This window comes from Balaenoptera physalus (assembly GCF_965194825.1).
Source record: "Balaenoptera physalus genome assembly, chromosome: 14".
In the NCBI taxonomy this organism is placed as follows: domain Eukaryota; kingdom Metazoa; phylum Chordata; class Mammalia; order Artiodactyla; family Balaenopteridae; genus Balaenoptera; species Balaenoptera physalus.
The window spans coordinates 96,691,518-96,709,540 of record NC_138893.1 but is presented as its reverse complement, the minus strand read 5'-3'; positions in this window follow the sequence as shown (position 1 = coordinate 96,709,540).

Genomic DNA, 18,023 nt, shown 5'->3' with positions numbered 1-18,023 from the left:
GAGGGAGATTGCTAGTAAAGTGGCTGGAATGGCAAACCCGAGCACAAGGAGATGAGAAATGAGGTGCGTTTTGAAAACCTTTCCGGATCACACGGTGTACCATCTTCTGGGTTTCTCATGCATGCTTTCGATGTAGGAAGATGCCCTTGAACCTGGAGATTTGGGACCCATGGGATGGGTACCATGCAGTATTACTTTAAAGGGTCTGCGTTTGCTCACCCAACCTCACCAAACCTCTCAGCCCCAAGAGTTTCCACCCTTATGTCTCAATCAGCTGTGGGTCTAGATATGGTCAATCCAGGTGGCATCACAGCCCCTGAAAGAATTTTGTAAGAATTTCTCTCTCTTTAACTGTCTTTGTTTCACGGGTTTTTAAAAGTAATTGATTTTTATAATGGGGTTTACCTGCTTTTCACTGCTGTGTTTTTGCCGCTTTTCACCCACTGGACTCACTTACAGAGAGATATCAATGCATAGGTTTTAAGATTCTTACTAGTCAGATATATTCTTGGGCGGTGAATAGGGGGTGTTGAGTCCAATTCACTGAGCAAGGAGTAGGTCTTGTCTATTACCTATTGGGTTTATGGAACGGTATCTGAGCTAATTTGAAACCCTTGTTTTATGCATCACCCCACCTCACCTTTCCCGTTAAGCAGCCATAGTGTGTTTTCTAAACGTGTTACCCAGCTCTGATTTGTAATTCAGTTCAAGGGTAGCGGTTTTTATATTCCCTCTATAAGTGATATCTTATGATAAGTATCTTTTCTGTGTGACTTATTTCACTTAGAATCGTCCTACCTAAATCCACTCATCTTGCTGCTACTAGCCTTATGACGTTGATTTCATGGCTGAGTGATATTCCATTGTACATAAGGACCACAACTTCTTTATCCATTTTTCTCTTTCCTGGGATATTTAAGGTGTAACGAAGTGGAGGTTCTTGTCAACAGAGCAGCCCTAAACTTTGGGGTGCCTGTGTCTTGCTGATTTTTAGTTTTCCCAATTTATACGCCCATGAGTGGAAGTGCCCTATGCTCCCTAAGCTGATTTTTTTCGATGTTTCAGGACACACCGTGCACTTCTCCAGAGTGGCTGTTGGCAATTTCCATCCCGCCCATCACCGTAGCCAGGCTCCCGTTTCTCCATGGCCTGTTTTGCATTTCTGGTTTTGACACTTTATTCAGCATGGCCCTTTTGACCGATGGGAAGCGAGACTTCTTTGTAGCGCTGATTTGCCTTTCCAGGTTGCTTGGTTGGCCAAAAAGGGCGTATGCGTTTTTTCCTGAAGATATTCAGGAAAAAACGCATACGCCCTTTTTGGCCAAGGGCATCATTGTCGAGGTTTTGCCGCTTTTCCTGTGCTTTAAAGGCGATTCGAATCTCCCTCCTGAAATCTGTTTCCTGCAATTCTGCCTTGCTTTCCAATCCTCTTCGTTGCCTTCCCTCAATATATTTGTGGACGAGAGTCATCATTTATAAGTCTGCAGGTTTGTGAATTGCAGTGCCCCTGAGCTCCATTTTTCAACTCGCTTTCTTGGGAGCTGGCCGCAAAAGCGCAGGATTGCTTCAGGCCCTATTCTGGTCCCGGGCGGCAGGCTGAGCCTGTGGTTAATTCTTCTTCCTGATGGGAAAATAGAGTGACCTGTGCCTGTCCCAACACCTAGAGCTAGTCTCTCATTGGTTCCCCCTCTTCCCGTTCATCCTCAGGACAAATTGCAACCTGTACGGAACAGGAGGTTAAAGGTGCTGATTCTCCAAGGAGGGAGATTGCTAGTAAAGCGGCTGGAATGGCAAACCCGAGCACAAGGAGATGAGAAATGAGGTGCGTTTTGAAAACCTTTCCAGATCACACGGTGTACCATCTTCTGGGTTTCTCATGCATGCTTTCGATGTAGGTAGATGCCCTTGAACCTGGAGATTTGGGACCCATGGGATGGGTACCACGCAGTATTACTTTAAAGGGTCTGCGTTTGCTCACCCAACCTCACCAAACCTCTCAGCCCCAAGAGTGTCCACCCTTATGTCTCAATCAACTGTGGGTCTAGATATGGTCAATCCAGGTGGCATCACAGCCCCTGAACGAATTTTGTAAGAATTTCTCTCTCTTTCACTGTCTTTGTTTCACGGGTTTTTAAAAGTAATTGATTTTTATAATGGGGTTTACCTGCTTTTCACTGCTGTGTTTTTGCCGCTTTACACCCACTGGACTCACTTACAGAGAGATATCAATGCATAGGTTTTAAGATTCTTACTAGTCAGATATATTCTTGGGCGGTGAATAGGGGGTGTTGAGTCCAATTCACTGAGCAAGGAGTAGGTCTTGTCTATTACCTATTGGGTTTATGGAACGGTATCTGAGCTAATTTGAAACCCTTGTTTTATGCATCACCCCACCTCACCTTTCCCGTTAAGCAGCCATAGTGTGTTTTCTAAACGTGTGACCCTGCTCTGATTTGTAATTCAGTTCAAGGGTAGCGGTTTTTATATTCCCTCTATAAGTGATATCTTATGATAAGTATCTTTTTCTGTGTGACTTATTTCACTTAGAATCGTCCTACCTAAATCCACTCATCTTGCTGCTACTAGCCTTATGACGTTGATTTCATGGCTGAGTGATATTCCATTGTACATAAGGACCACAACTTCTTTATCCATTTTTCTCTTTCCTGGGATATTTAAGGTGTAACGAAGTGGAGGTTCTTGTCAACAGAGCAGCCCTAAACTTTGGGGTGCCTGTGTCTTGCTGATTTTTAGTTTTCCCAATTTATACGCCCATGAGTGGAAGTGCCCTATGCTCCCTAAGCTGATTTTTTTCGATGTTTCAGGACACACCGTGCACTTCTCCAGAGTGGCTGTTGGCAATTTACATCCCGCCCATCAGCGTAGCCAGGCTCCCGTTTCTCCATGGCCTGTTTTGCATTTCTGGTTTTGACACTTTATTCAGCATGGCCCTTTTGACCGATGGGAAGCGAGACTTCTTTGTAGCGCTGATTTGCCTTTCCAGGTTGCTTGGTTGGCCAAAAAGGGCGTATGCGTTTTTTCCTGAATATATTCAGGAAAAAACGCATACGCCCTTTTTGGCCAAGGGCATCATTGTCGAGGTTTTGCCGCTTTTCCTGTGCTTTAAAGGCGATTCGAATCTCCCTCCTGAAATCTGTTTCCTGCAATTCTGCCTTGCTTTCCAATCCTCTTCGTTGCCTTCCCTCAATATATTTGTGGACGAGAATCATCATTTATAAGTCTGCAGGTTTGTGAATTGCAGTGCCCCTGAGCTCCATTTTTCAACTCGCTTTCTTGGGAGCTGGCCGCAAAAGCGCAGGATTGCTTCAGGCCCTATTCTGGTCCCGGGCGGCAGGCTGAGCCTGTGGTTAATTCTTCTTCCTGATGGGAAAATAGAGTGACCTGTGCCTGTCCCAACACCTAGAGCTAGTCTCTCATTGGTTCCCCCTCTTCCCGTTCATCCTCAGGACAAATTGCAACCTGTACGGAACAGGAGGTTAAAGGTGCTGATTCTCCAAGGAGGGAGATTGCTAGTAAAGTGGCTGGAATGGCAAACCCGAGCACAAGGAGATGAGAAATGAGGTGCGTTTTGAAAACCTTTCCGGATCACACGGTGTACCATCTTCTGGGTTTCTCATGCATGCTTTCGATGTAGGAAGATGCCCTTGAACCTGGAGATTTGGGACCCATGGGATGGGTACCATGCAGTATTACTTTAAAGGGTCTGCGTTTGCTCACCCAACCTCACCAAACCTCTCAGCCCCAAGAGTTTCCACCCTTATGTCTCAATCAGCTGTGGGTCTAGATATGGTCAATCCAGGTGGCATCACAGCCCCTGAACGAATTTTGTAAGAATTTCTCTCTCTTTAACTGTCTTTGTTTCACGGGTTTTTAAAAGTAATTGATTTTTATAATGGGGTTTACCTGCTTTTCACTGCTGTGTTTTTGCCGCTTTACACCCACTGGACTCACTTACAGAGAGATATCAATGCATAGGTTTTAAGATTCTTACTAGTCAGATATATTCTTGGGCGGTGAATAGGGGGTGTTGAGTCCAATTCACTGAGCAAGGAGTAGGTCTTGTCTATTACCTATTGGGTTTATGGAACGGTATCTGAGCTAATTTGAAACCCTTGTTTTATGCATCACCCCACCTCACCTTTCCCGTTAAGCAGCCATAGTGTGTTTTCTAAACGTGTTACCCTGCTCTGATTTGTAATTCAGTTCAAGGGTAGCGGTTTTTAAATTCCCTCTATAAGTGATATCTTATGATAAGTATCTTTTTCTGTGTGACTTATTTCACTTAGAATCGTCCTACCTAAATCCACTCATCTTGCTGCTACTAGCCTTATGACTTTGATTTCATGGCTGAGTGATATTCCATTGTACATAAGGACCACAACTTCTTTATCCATTTTTCTCTTTCCTGGGATATTTAAGGTGTAACGAAGTGGAGGTTCTTGTCAACAGAGCAGCCCTAAACTTTGGGGTGCCTGTGTCTTGCTGATTTTTAGTTTTCCCAATTTATACGCCCATGAGTGGAAGTGCCCTATGCTCCCTAAGCTGATTTTTTTCGATGTTTCAGGACACACCGTGCACTTCTCCAGAGTGGCTGTTGGCAATTTACATCCCGCCCATCAGCGTAGCCAGGCTCCCGTTTCTCCATGGCCTGTTTTGCATTTCTGGTTTTGACACTTTATTCAGCATGGCCCTTTTGACCGATGGGAAGCGAGACTTCTTTGTAGCGCTGATTTGCCTTTCCAGGTTGCTTGGTTGGCCAAAAAGGGCGTATGCGTTTTTTCCTGAATATATTCAGGAAAAAACGCATACGCCCTTTTTGGCCAAGGGCATCATTGTCGAGGTTTTGCCGCTTTTCCTGTGCTTTAAAGGCGATTCGAATCTCCCTCCTGAAATCTGTTTCCTGCAATTCTGCCATGCTTTCCAATCCTCTTCGTTGCCTTCCCTCAATATATTTGTGGACGAGAGTCATCATTTATAAGTCTGCAGGTTTGTGAATTGCAGTGCCCCTGAGCTCCATTTTTCAACTCGCTTTCTTGGGAGCTGGCCGCAAAAGCGCAGGATTGCTTCAGGCCCTATTCTGGTCCCGGGCGGCAGGCTGAGCCTGTGGTTAATTCTTCTTCCTGATGGGAAAATAGAGTGACCTGTGCCTGTCCCAACACCTAGAGCTAGTCTCTCATTGGTTCCCCCTCTTCCCGTTCATCCTCAAGACAAATTGCAACCTGTACGGAACAGGAGGTTAAAGGTGCTGATTCTCCAAGGAGGGAGATTGCTAGTAAAGCGGCTGGAATGGCAAACCCGAGCACAAGGAGATGAGAAATGAGGTGCGTTTTGAAAACCTTTCCGGATCACACGGTGTACCAACTTCTGGGTTTCTCATGCTTGCTTTCGATGTAGGAAGATGCCCTTGAACCTGGAGATTTGGGACCCATGGGATGGGTACCACGCAGTATTACTTTAAAGGGTCTGCGTTTGCTCACCCAACCTCACCAAACCTCTCAGCCCCAAGAGTGTCCACCCTTATGTCTCAATCAACTGTGGGTCTAGATATGGTCAATCCAGGTGGCATCACAGCCCCTGAACGAATTTTGTAAGAATTTCTCTCTCTTTCACTGTCTTTGTTTCACGGGTTTTTAAAAGTAATTGATTTTTATTATGGGGTTTACCTGCTTTTCACTGCTGTGTTTTTGCCGCTTTACACCCACTGGACTCACTTACAGAGAGATATCAATGCATAGGTTTTAAGATTCTTACTAGTCAGATATATTCTTGGGCGGTGAATAGGGGGTGTTGAGTCCAATTCACTGAGCAAGGAGTAGGTCTTGTCTATTACCTATTGGGTTTATGGAACGGTATCTGAGCTAATTTGAAACCCTTGTTTTATGCATCACCCCACCTCCCCTTTCCCGTTAAGCAGCCATAGTGTGTTTTCTAAACGTGTTACCCTGCTCTGATTTGTAATTCAGTTCAAGGGTAGCGGTTTTTATATTCCCTCTATAAGTGATATCTTATGATAAGTATCTTTTTCTGTGTGACTTATTTCACTTAGAATCGTCCTACCTAAATCCACTCATCTTGCTGCTACTAGCCTTATGACGTTGATTTCATGGCTGAGTGATATTCCATTGTACATAAGGACCACAACTTCTTTATCCATTTTTCTCTTTCCTGGGATATTTAAGGTGTAACGAAGTGGAGGTTCTTGTCAACAGAGCAGCCCTAAACTTTGGGGTGCCTGTGTCTTGCTGATTTTTAGTTTTCCCAATTTATACGCCCATGAGTGGAAGTGCCCTATGCTCCCTAAGCTGATTTTTTTCGATGTTTCAGGACACACCGTGCACTTCTCCAGAGTGGCTGTTGGCAATTTACATCCCGCCCATCAGCGTAGCCAGGCTCCCGTTTCTCCATGGCCTGTTTTGCATTTCTGGTTTTGACACTTTATTCAGCATGGCCCTTTTGACCGATGGGAAGCGAGACTTCTTTGTAGCGCTGATTTGCCTTTCCAGGTTGCTTGGTTGGCCAAAAAGGGCGTATGCGTTTTTTCCTGAATATATTCAGGAAAAAACGCATACGCCCTTTTTGGCCAAGGGCATCATTGTCGAGGTTTTGCCGCTTTTCCTGTGCTTTAAAGGCGATTCGAATCTCCCTCCTGAAATCTGTTTCCTGCAATTCTGCCTTGCTTTCCAATCCTCTTCGTTGCCTTCCCTCAATATATTTGTGGACGAGAGTCATCATTTATAAGTCTGCAGGTTTGTGAATTGCAGTGCCCCTGAGCTCCATTTTTCAACTCGCTTTCTTGGGAGCTGGCCGCAAAAGCGCAGGATTGCTTCAGGCCCTATTCTGGTCCCGGGCGGCAGGCTGAGCCTGTGGTTAATTCTTCTTCCTGATGGGAAAATAGAGTGACCTGTGCCTGTCCCAACACCTAGAGCTAGTCTCTCATTGGTTCCCCCTCTTCCCGTTCATCCTCAGGACAAATTGCAACCTGTACGGAACAGGAGGTTAAAGGTGCTGATTCTCCAAGGAGGGAGATTGCTAGTAAAGCGGCTGGAATGGCAAACCCGAGCACAAGGAGATGAGAAATGAGGTGCGTTTTGAAAACCTTTCCAGATCACACGGTGTACCATCTTCTGGGTTTCTCATGCATGCTTTCGATGTAGGTAGATGCCCTTGAACCTGGAGATTTGGGACCCATGGGATGGGTACCACGCAGTATTACTTTAAAGGGTCTGCGTTTGCTCACCCAACCTCACCAAACCTCTCAGCCCCAAGAGTGTCCACCCTTATGTCTCAATCAACTGTGGGTCTAGATATGGTCAATCCAGGTGGCATCACAGCCCCTGATCGAATTTTGTAAGAATTTCTCTCTCTTTCACTGTCTTTGTTTCACGGGTTTTTAAAAGTAATTGATTTTTATAATGGGGTTTACCTGCTTTTCACTGCTGTGTTTTTGCCGCTTTACACCCACTGGACTCACTTACAGAGAGATATCAATGCATAGGTTTTAAGATTCTTACTAGTCAGATATATTCTTGGGCGGTGAATAGGGGGTGTTGAGTCCAATTCACTGAGCAAGGAGTAGGTCTTGTCTATTACCTATTGGGTTTATGGAACGGTATCTGAGCTAATTTGAAACCCTTGTTTTATGCATCACCCCACCTCACCTTTCCCGTTAAGCAGCCATAGTGTGTTTTCTAAACGTGTTACCCTGCTCTGATTTGTAATTCAGTTCAAGGGTAGCGGTTTTTAAATTCCCTCTATAAGTGATATCTTATGATAAGTATCTTTTTCTGTGTGACTTATTTCACTTAGAATCGTCCTACCTAAATCCACTCATCTTGCTGCTACTAGCCTTATGACGTTGATTTCATGGCTGAGTGATATTCCATTGTACATAAGGACCACAACTTCTTTATCCATTTTTCTCTTTCCTGGGATATTTAAGGTGTAACGAAGTGGAGGTTCTTGTCAACAGAGCAGCCCTAAACTTTGGGGTGCCTGTGTCTTGCTGATTTTTAGTTTTCCCAATTTATACGCCCATGAGTGGAAGTGCCCTATGCTCCCTAAGCTGATTTTTTTCGATGTTTCAGGACACACCGTGCACTTCTCCAGAGTGGCTGTTGGCAATTTACATCCCGCCCATCAGCGTAGCCAGGCTCCCGTTTCTCCATGGCCTGTTTTGCATTTCTGGTTTTGACACTTTATTCAGCATGGCCCTTTTGACCGATGGGAAGCGAGACTTCTTTGTAGCGCTGATTTGCCTTTCCAGGTTGCTTGGTTGGCCAAAAAGGGCGTATGCGTTTTTTCCTGAATATATTCAGGAAAAAACGCATACGCCCTTTTTGGCCAAGGGCATCATTGTCGAGGTTTTGCCGCTTTTCCTGTGCTTTAAAGGCGATTCGAATCTCCCTCCTGAAATCTGTTTCCTGCAATTCTGCCATGCTTTCCAATCCTCTTCGTTGCCTTCCCTCAATATATTTGTGGACGAGAGTCATCATTTATAAGTCTGCAGGTTTGTGAATTGCAGTGCCCCTGAGCTCCATTTTTCAACTCGCTTTCTTGGGAGCTGGCCGCAAAAGCGCAGGATTGCTTCAGGCCCTATTCTGGTCCCGGGCGGCAGGCTGAGCCTGTGGTTAATTCTTCTTCCTGATGGGAAAATAGAGTGACCTGTGCCTGTCCCAACACCTAGAGCTAGTCTCTCATTGGTTCCCCCTCTTCCCGTTCATCCTCAAGACAAATTGCAACCTGTACGGAACAGGAGGTTAAAGGTGCTGATTCTCCAAGGAGGGAGATTGCTAGTAAAGCGGCTGGAATGGCAAACCCGAGCACAAGGAGATGAGAAATGAGGTGCGTTTTGAAAACCTTTCCGGATCACACGGTGTACCAACTTCTGGGTTTCTCATGCTTGCTTTCGATGTAGGAAGATGCCCTTGAACCTGGAGATTTGGGACCCATGGGATGGGTACCACGCAGTATTACTTTAAAGGGTCTGCGTTTGCTCACCCAACCTCACCAAACCTCTCAGCCCCAAGAGTGTCCACCCTTATGTCTCAATCAACTGTGGGTCTAGATATGGTCAATCCAGGTGGCATCACAGCCCCTGAACGAATTTTGTAAGAATTTCTCTCTCTTTCACTGTCTTTGTTTCACGGGTTTTTAAAAGTAATTGATTTTTATTATGGGGTTTACCTGCTTTTCACTGCTGTGTTTTTGCCGCTTTACACCCACTGGACTCACTTACAGAGAGATATCAATGCATAGGTTTTAAGATTCTTACTAGTCAGATATATTCTTGGGCGGTGAATAGGGGGTGTTGAGTCCAATTCACTGAGCAAGGAGTAGGTCTTGTCTATTACCTATTGGGTTTATGGAACGGTATCTGAGCTAATTTGAAACCCTTGTTTTATGCATCACCCCACCTCCCCTTTCCCGTTAAGCAGCCATAGTGTGTTTTCTAAACGTGTTACCCTGCTCTGATTTGTAATTCAGTTCAAGGGTAGCGGTTTTTATATTCCCTCTATAAGTGATATCTTATGATAAGTATCTTTTTCTGTGTGACTTATTTCACTTAGAATCGTCCTACCTAAATCCACTCATCTTGCTGCTACTAGCCTTATGACGTTGATTTCATGGCTGAGTGATATTCCATTGTACATAAGGACCACAACTTCTTTATCCATTTTTCTCTTTCCTGGGATATTTAAGGTGTAACGAAGTGGAGGTTCTTGTCAACAGAGCAGCCCTAAACTTTGGGGTGCCTGTGTCTTGCTGATTTTTAGTTTTCCCAATTTATACGCCCATGAGTGGAAGTGCCCTATGCTCCCTAAGCTGATTTTTTTCGATGTTTCAGGACACACCGTGCACTTCTCCAGAGTGGCTGTTGGCAATTTACATCCCGCCCATCAGCGTAGCCAGGCTCCCGTTTCTCCATGGCCTGTTTTGCATTTCTGGTTTTGACATTTTATTCAGCATGGCCCTTTTGACCGATGGGAAGCGAGACTTCTTTGTAGCGCTGATTTGCCTTTCCAGGTTGCTTGGTTGGCCAAAAAGGGCGTATGCGTTTTTTCCTGAATATATTCAGGAAAAAACGCATACGCCCTTTTTGGCCAAGGGCATCATTGTCGAGGTTTTGCCGCTTTTCCTGTGCTTTAAAGGCGATTCGAATCTCCCTCCTGAAATCTGTTTCCTGCAATTCTGCCTTGCTTTCCAATCCTCTTCGTTGCCTTCCCTCAATATATTTGTGGACGAGAGTCATCATTTATAAGTCTGCAGGTTTGTGAATTGCAGTGCCCCTGAGCTCCATTTTTCAACTCGCTTTCTTGGGAGCTGGCCGCAAAAGCGCAGGATTGCTTCAGGCCCTATTCTGGTCCCGGGCGGCAGGCTGAGCCTGTGGTTAATTCTTCTTCCTGATGGGAAAATAGAGTGACCTGTGCCTGTCCCAACACCTAGAGCTAGTCTCTCATTGGTTCCCCCTCTTCCCGTTCATCCTCAGGACAAATTGCAACCTGTACGGAACAGGAGGTTAAAGGTGCTGATTCTCCAAGGAGGGAGATTGCTAGTAAAGCGGCTGGAATGGCAAACCCGAGCACAAGGAGATGAGAAATGAGGTGCGTTTTGAAAACCTTTCCGGATCACACGGTGTACCATCTTCTGGGTTTCTCATGCATGCTTTCGATGTAGGTAGATGCCCTTGAACCTGGAGATTTGGGACCCATGGGATGGGTACCACGCAGTATTACTTTAAAGGGTCTGCGTTTGCTCACCCAACCTCACCAAACCTCTCAGCCCCAAGAGTGTCCACCCTTATGTCTCAATCAACTGTGGGTCTAGATATGGTCAATCCAGGTGGCATCACAGCCCCTGAACGAATTTTGTAAGAATTTCTCTCTCTTTCACTGTCTTTGTTTCACGGGTTTTTAAAAGTAATTGATTTTTATAATGGGGTTTACCTGCTTTTCACTGCTGTGTTTTTGCCGCTTTACACCCACTTGACTCACTTACAGAGAGATATCAATGCATAGGTTTTAAGATTCTTACTAGTCAGATATATTCTTGGGCGGTGAATAGGGGGTGTTGAGTCCAATTCACTGAGCAAGGAGTAGGTCTTGTCTATTACCTATTGGGTTTATGGAACGGTATCTGAGCTAATTTGAAACCCTTGTTTTATGCATCACCCCACCTCACCTTTCCCGTTAAGCAGCCATAGTGTGTTTTCTAAACGTGTTACCCAGCTCTGATTTGTAATTCAGTTCAAGGGTAGCGGTTTTTATATTCCCTCTATAAGTGATATCTTATGATAAGTATCTTTTTCTGTGTGACTTATTTCACTTAGAATCGTCCTACCTAAATCCACTCATCTTGCTGCTACTAGCCTTATGACGTTGATTTCATGGCTGAGTGATATTCCATTGTACATAAGGACCACAACTTCTTTATCCATTTTTCTCTTTCCTGGGATATTTAAGGTGTAACGAAGTGGAGGTTCTTGTCAACAGAGCAGCCCTAAACTTTGGGGTGCCTGTGTCTTGCTGATTTTTAGTTTTCCCAATTTATACGCCCATGAGTGGAAGTGCCCTATGCTCCCTAGGCTGATTTTTTTCGATGTTTCAGGACACACCGTGCACTTCTCCAGAGTGGCTGTTGGCAATTTACATCCCGCCCATCAGCGTAGCCAGGCTCCCGTTTCTCCATGGCCTGTTTTGCATTTCTGGTTTTGACCCTTTATTCAGCATGGCCCTTTTGACCGATGGGAAGCGAGACTTCTTTGTAGCGCTGATTTGCCTTTCCAGGTTGCTTGGTTGGCCAAAAAGGGCGTATGCGTTTTTTCCTGAATATATTCAGGAAAAAACGCATACGCCCTTTTTGGCCAAGGGCATCATTGTCGAGGTTTTGCCGCTTTTCCTGTGCTTTAAAGGCGATTCGAATCTCCCTCCTGAAATCTGTTTCCTGCAATTCTGCCTTGCTTTCCAATCCTCTTCGTTGCCTTCCCTCAATATATTTGTGGACGAGAGTCATCATTTATAAGTCTGCAGGTTTGTGAATTGCAGTGCCCCTGAGCTCCATTTTTCAACTCGCTTTCTTGGGAGCTGGCCGCAAAAGCGCAGGATTGCTTCAGGCCCTATTCTGGTCCCGGGCGGCAGGCTGAGCCTGTGGTTAATTCTTCTTCCTGATGGGAAAATAGAGTGACCTGTGCCTGTCCCAACACCTAGAGCTAGTCTCTCATTGGTTCCCCCTCTTCCCGTTCATCCTCAGGACAAATTGCAACCTGTACGGAACAGGAGGTTAAAGGTGCTGATTCTCCAAGGAGGGAGATTGCTAGTAAAGCGGCTGGAATGGCAAACCCGAGCACAAGGAGATGAGAAATGAGGTGCGTTTTGAAAACCTTTCCGGATCACACGGTGTACCATCTTCTGGGTTTCTCATGCATGCTTTCGATGTAGGAAGATGCCCTTGAACCTGGAGATTTGGGACCCATGGGATGGGTACCACGCAGTATTACTTTAAAGGGTCTGCGTTTGCTCACCCAACCTCACCAAACCTCTCAGCCCCAAGAGTGTCCACCCTTATGTCTCAATCAACTGTGGGTCTAGATATGGTCAATCCAGGTGGCATCACAGCCCCTGAACGAATTTTGTAAGAATTTCTCTCTCTTTCACTGTCTTTGTTTCACGGGTTTTTAAAAGTAATTGATTTTTATAATGGGGTTTACCTGCTTTTCACTGCTGTGTTTTTGCCGCTTTACACCCACTGGACTCACTTACAGAGAGATATCAATGCATAGGTTTTAAGATTCTTACTAGTCAGATATATTCTTGGGCGGTGAATAGGGGGTGTTGAGTCCAATTCACTGAGCAAGGAGTAGGTCTTGTCTATTACCTATTGGGTTTATGGAACGGTATCTGAGCTAATTTGAAACCCTTGTTTTATGCATCACCCCACCTCACCTTTCCCGTTAAGCAGCCATAGTGTGTTTTCTAAACGTGTTACCCTGCTCTGATTTGTAATTCAGTTCAAGGGTAGCGGTTTTTATATTCCCTCTATAAGTGATATCTTATGATAAGTATCTTTTTCTGTGTGACTTATTTCACTTAGAATCGTCCTACCTAAATCCACTCATCTTGCTGCTACTAGCCTTATGACGTTGATTTCATGGCTGAGTGATATTCCATTGTACATAAGGACCACAACTTCTTTATCCATTTTTCTCTTTCCTGGGATATTTAAGGTGTAACGAAGTGGAGGTTCTTGTCAACAGAGCAGCCCTAAACTTTGGGGTGCCTGTGTCTTGCTGATTTTTAGTTTTCCCAATTTATACGCCCATGAGTGGAAGTGCCCTATGCTCCCTAGGCTGATTTTTTTCGATGTTTCAGGACACACCGTGCACTTCTCCAGAGTGGCTGTTGGCAATTTACATCCCGCCCATCAGCGTAGCCAGGCTCCCGTTTCTCCATGGCCTGTTTTGCATTTCTGGTTTTGACCCTTTATTCAGCATGGCCCTTTTGACCGATGGGAAGCGAGACTTCTTTGTAGCGCTGATTTGCCTTTCCAGGTTGCTTGGTTGGCCAAAAAGGGCGTATGCGTTTTTTCCTGAATATATTCAGGAAAAAACGCATACGCCCTTTTTGGCCAAGGGCATCATTGTCGAGGTTTTGCCTCTTTTCCTGTGCTTTAAAGGCGATTCGAATCTCCCTCCTGAAATCTGTTTCCTGCAATTCTGCCTTGCTTTCCAATCCTCTTCGTTGCCTTCCCTCAATATATTTGTGGACGAGAGTCATCATTTATAAGTCTGCAGGTCTGTGAATTGCAGTGCCCCTGAGCTCCATTTTTCAACTCGCTTTCTTGGGAGCTGGCCGCAAAAGCGCAGGATTGCTTCAGGCCCTATTCTGGTCCCGGGCGGCAGGCTGAGCCTGTGGTTAATTCTTCTTCCTGATGGGAAAATAGAGTGACCTGTGCCTGTCCCAACACCTAGAGCTAGTCTCTCATTGGTTCCCCCTCTTCCCGTTCATCCTCAGGACAATTTGCAACCTGTACGGAACAGGAGGTTAAAGGTGCTGATTCTCCAAGGAGGGAGATTGCTAGTAAAGCGGCTGGAATGGCAAACCCGAGCACAAGGAGATGAGAAATGAGGTGCGTTTTGAAAACCTTTCCGGATCACACGGTGTACCATCTTCTGGGTTTCTCATGCATGCTTTCGATGTAGGAAGATGCCCTTGAACCTGGAGATTTGGGACCCATGGGATGGGTACCACGCAGTATTACTTTAAAGGGTCTGCGTTTGCTCACCCAACCTCACCAAACCTCTCAGCCCCAAGAGTGTCCACCCTTATGCCTCAATCAACTGTGGGTCTAGATATGGTCAATCCAGGTGGCATCACAGCCCCTGAACGAATTTTGTAAGAATTTCTCTCTCTTTCACTGTCTTTGTTTCACGGGTTTTTAAAAGTAATTGATTTTTATAATGTGGTTTACCTGCTTTTCACTGCTGTGTTTTTTCCGCTTTACACCCACTGGACTCACTTACAGAGAGATATCAATGCATAGGTTTTAAGATTCTTACTAGTCAGATATATTCTTGGGCGGTGAATAGGGGGTGTTGAGTCCAATTCACTGAGCAAGGAGTAGGTCTTGTCTATTACCTATTGGGTTTATGGAACGGTATCTGAGCTAATTTGAAACCCTTGTTTTATGCATCACCCCACCTCACCTTTCCCGTTAAGCAGCCATAGTGTGTTTTCTAAACGTGTTACCCTGCTCTGATTTGTAATTCAGTTCAAGGGTAGCGGTTTTTATATTCCCTCTATAAGTGATATCTTATGATAAGTATCTTTTTCTGTGTGACTTATTTCACTTAGAATCGTCCTACCTAAATCCACTCATCTTGCTGCTACTAGCCTTATGACGTTGATTTCATGGCTGAGTGATATTCCATTGTACATAAGGACCACAACTTCTTTATCCATTTTTCTCTTTCCTGGGATATTTAAGGTGTAACGAAGTGGAGGTTCTTGTCAACAGAGCAGCCCTAAACTTTGGGGTGCCTGTGTCTTGCTGATTTTTAGTTTTCCCAATTTATACGCCCATGAGTGGAAGTGCCCTATGCTCCCTAAGCTGATTTTTTTCGATGTTTCAGGACACACCGTGCACTTCTCCAGAGTGGCTGTTGGCAATTTACATCCCGCCCATCAGCGTAGCCAGGCTCCCGTTTCTCCATGGCCTGTTTTGCATTTCTGGTTTTGACACTTTATTCAGCATGGCCCTTTTGACCGATGGGAAGCGAGACTTCTTTGTAGCGCTGATTTGCCTTTCCAGGTTGCTTGGTTGGCCAAAAAGGGCGTATGCGTTTTTTCCTGAATATATTCAGGAAAAAACGCATACGCCCTTTTTGGCCAAGGGCATCATTGTCGAGGTTTTGCCGCTTTTCCTGTGCTTTAAAGGCGATTCGAATCTCCCTCCTGAAATCTGTTTCCTGCAATTCTGCCTTGCTTTCCAATCCTCTTCGTTGCCTTCCCTCAATATATTTGTTGACGAGAGTCATCATTTATAAGTCTGCAGGTCTGTGAATTGCAGTGCCCCTGAGCTCCATTTTTCAACTCGCTTTCTTGGGAGCTGGCCGCAAAAGCGCAGGATTGCTTCAGGCCCTATTCTGGTCCCGGGCGGCAGGCTGAGCCTGTGGTTAATTCTTCCTCCTGATGGGAACATAGAGTGACCTGTGCCTGTCCCAACACCTAGAGCTAGTCTCTCATTGGTTCCCCCTCTTCCCGTTCATCCTCAGGACAATTTGCAACCTGTACGGAACAGGAGGTTAAAGGTGCTGATTCTCCAAGGAGGGAGATTGCTAGTAAAGCGGCTGGAATGGCAAACCCGAGCACAAGGAGATGAGAAATGAGGTGCGTTTTGAAAACCTTTCCGGATCACACGGTGTACCATCTTCTGGGTTTCTCATGCATGCTTTCGATGTAGGAAGATGCCCTTGAACCTGGAGATTTGGGACCCATGGGATGGGTACCACGCAGTATTACTTTAAAGGGTCTGCGTTTGCTCACCCAACCTCACCAAACCTCTCAGCCCCAAGAGTGTCCACCCTTATGTCTCAATCAACTGTGGGTCTAGATATGGTCAATCCAGGTGGCATCACAGCCCCTGAACGAATTTTGTAAGAATTTCTCTCTCTTTCACTGTCTTTGTTTCACGGGTTTTTAAAAGTAATTGATTTTTATAATGTGGTTTACCTGCTTTTCACTGCTGTGTTTTTTCCGCTTTACACCCACTTGACTCACTTACAGAGAGATATCAATGCATAGGTTTTAAGATTCTTACTAGTCAGATATATTCTTGGGCGGTGAATAGGGGGTGTTGAGTCCAATTCACTGAGCAAGGAGTAGGTCTTGTCTATTACCTATTGGGTTTATGGAACGGTATCTGAGCTAATTTGAAACCCTTGTTTTATGCATCACCCCACCTCACCTTTCCCGTTAAGCAGCCATAGTGTGTTTTCTAAACGTGTTACCCTGCTCTGATTTGTAATTCAGTTCAAGGGTAGCGGTTTTTATATTCCCTCTATAAGTGATATCTTATGATAAGTATCTTTTTCTGTGTGACTTATTTCACTTAGAATCGTCCTACCTAAATCCACTCATCTTGCTGCTACTAGCCTTATGACGTTGATTTCATGGCTGAGTGATATTCCATTGTACATAAGGACCACAACTTCTTTATCCATTTTTCTCTTTCCTGGGATATTTAAGGTGTAACGAAGTGGAGGTTCTTGTCAACAGAGCAGCCCTAAACTTTGGGGTGCCTGTGTCTTGCTGATTTTTAGTTTTCCCAATTTATACGCCCATGAGTGGAAGTGACCTATGCTCCCTAAGCTGAGTTTTTTCGATGTTTCAGGACACACCGTGCACTTCTCCAGAGTGGCTGTTGGCAATTTACATCCCGCCCATCATCGTAGCCAGGCTCCCGTTTCTCCATGGCCTGTTTTGCATTTCTGGTTTTGACACTTTATTCAGCATGGCCCTTTTGACCGATGGGAAGCGAGACTTCTTTGTAGCGCTGATTTACCTTTCCAGGTTGCTTGGTTGGCCAAAAAGGGCTTATGCGTTTTTTCCTGAATATATTCAGGAAAAAACGCATACGCCCTTTTTGGCCAAGGGCATCATTGTCGAGGTTTTGCCGCTTTTCCTGTGCTTTAAAGGCGATTCGAATCTCCCTCCTGAAATCTGTTTCCTGCAATTCTGCCTTGCTTTCCAATCCTCTTCGTTGCCTTCCCTCAATATATTTGTGGACGAGAGTCATGATTTATAAGTCTGCAGGTTTGTGAATTGCAGTGCCCCTGAGCTCCATTTTTCAACTCGCTTTCTTGGGAGCTGGCCGCAAAAGCGCAGGATTGCTTCAGGCCCTATTCTGGTCCCGGGCGGCAGGCTGAGCCTGTGGTTAATTCTTCTTCCTGATGGGAAAATAGAGTGACCTGTGCCTGTCCCAACACCTAGAGCTAGTCTCTCATTGGTTCCCCCTCTTCCCGTTCATCCTCAGGACAAATTGCAACCTGTACGGAACAGGAGGTTAAAGGTGCTGATTCTCCAAGGAGGGAGATTGCTAGTAAAGCGGCTGGAATGGCAAACCCGAGCACAAGGAGATGAGAAATGAGGTGCGTTTTGAAAACCTTTCCGGATCACACGGTGTACCATCTTCTGGGTTTCTCATGCATGCTTTCGATGTAGGAAGATGCCCTTGAACCTGGAGATTTGGGACCCATGGGATGGGTACCACGCAGTATTACTTTAAAGGGTCTGCGTTTGCTCACCCAACCTCACCAAACCTCTCAGCCCCAAGAGTGTCCACCCTTATGTCTCAATCAACTGTGGGTCTAGATATGGTCAATCCAGGTGGCATCACAGCCCCTGAACGAATTTTGTAAGAATTTCTCTCTCTTTCACTGTCTTTGTTTCACGGGCTTTTAAAAGTAATTGATTTTTATAATGGGGTTTACCTGCTTTTCACTGCTGTGT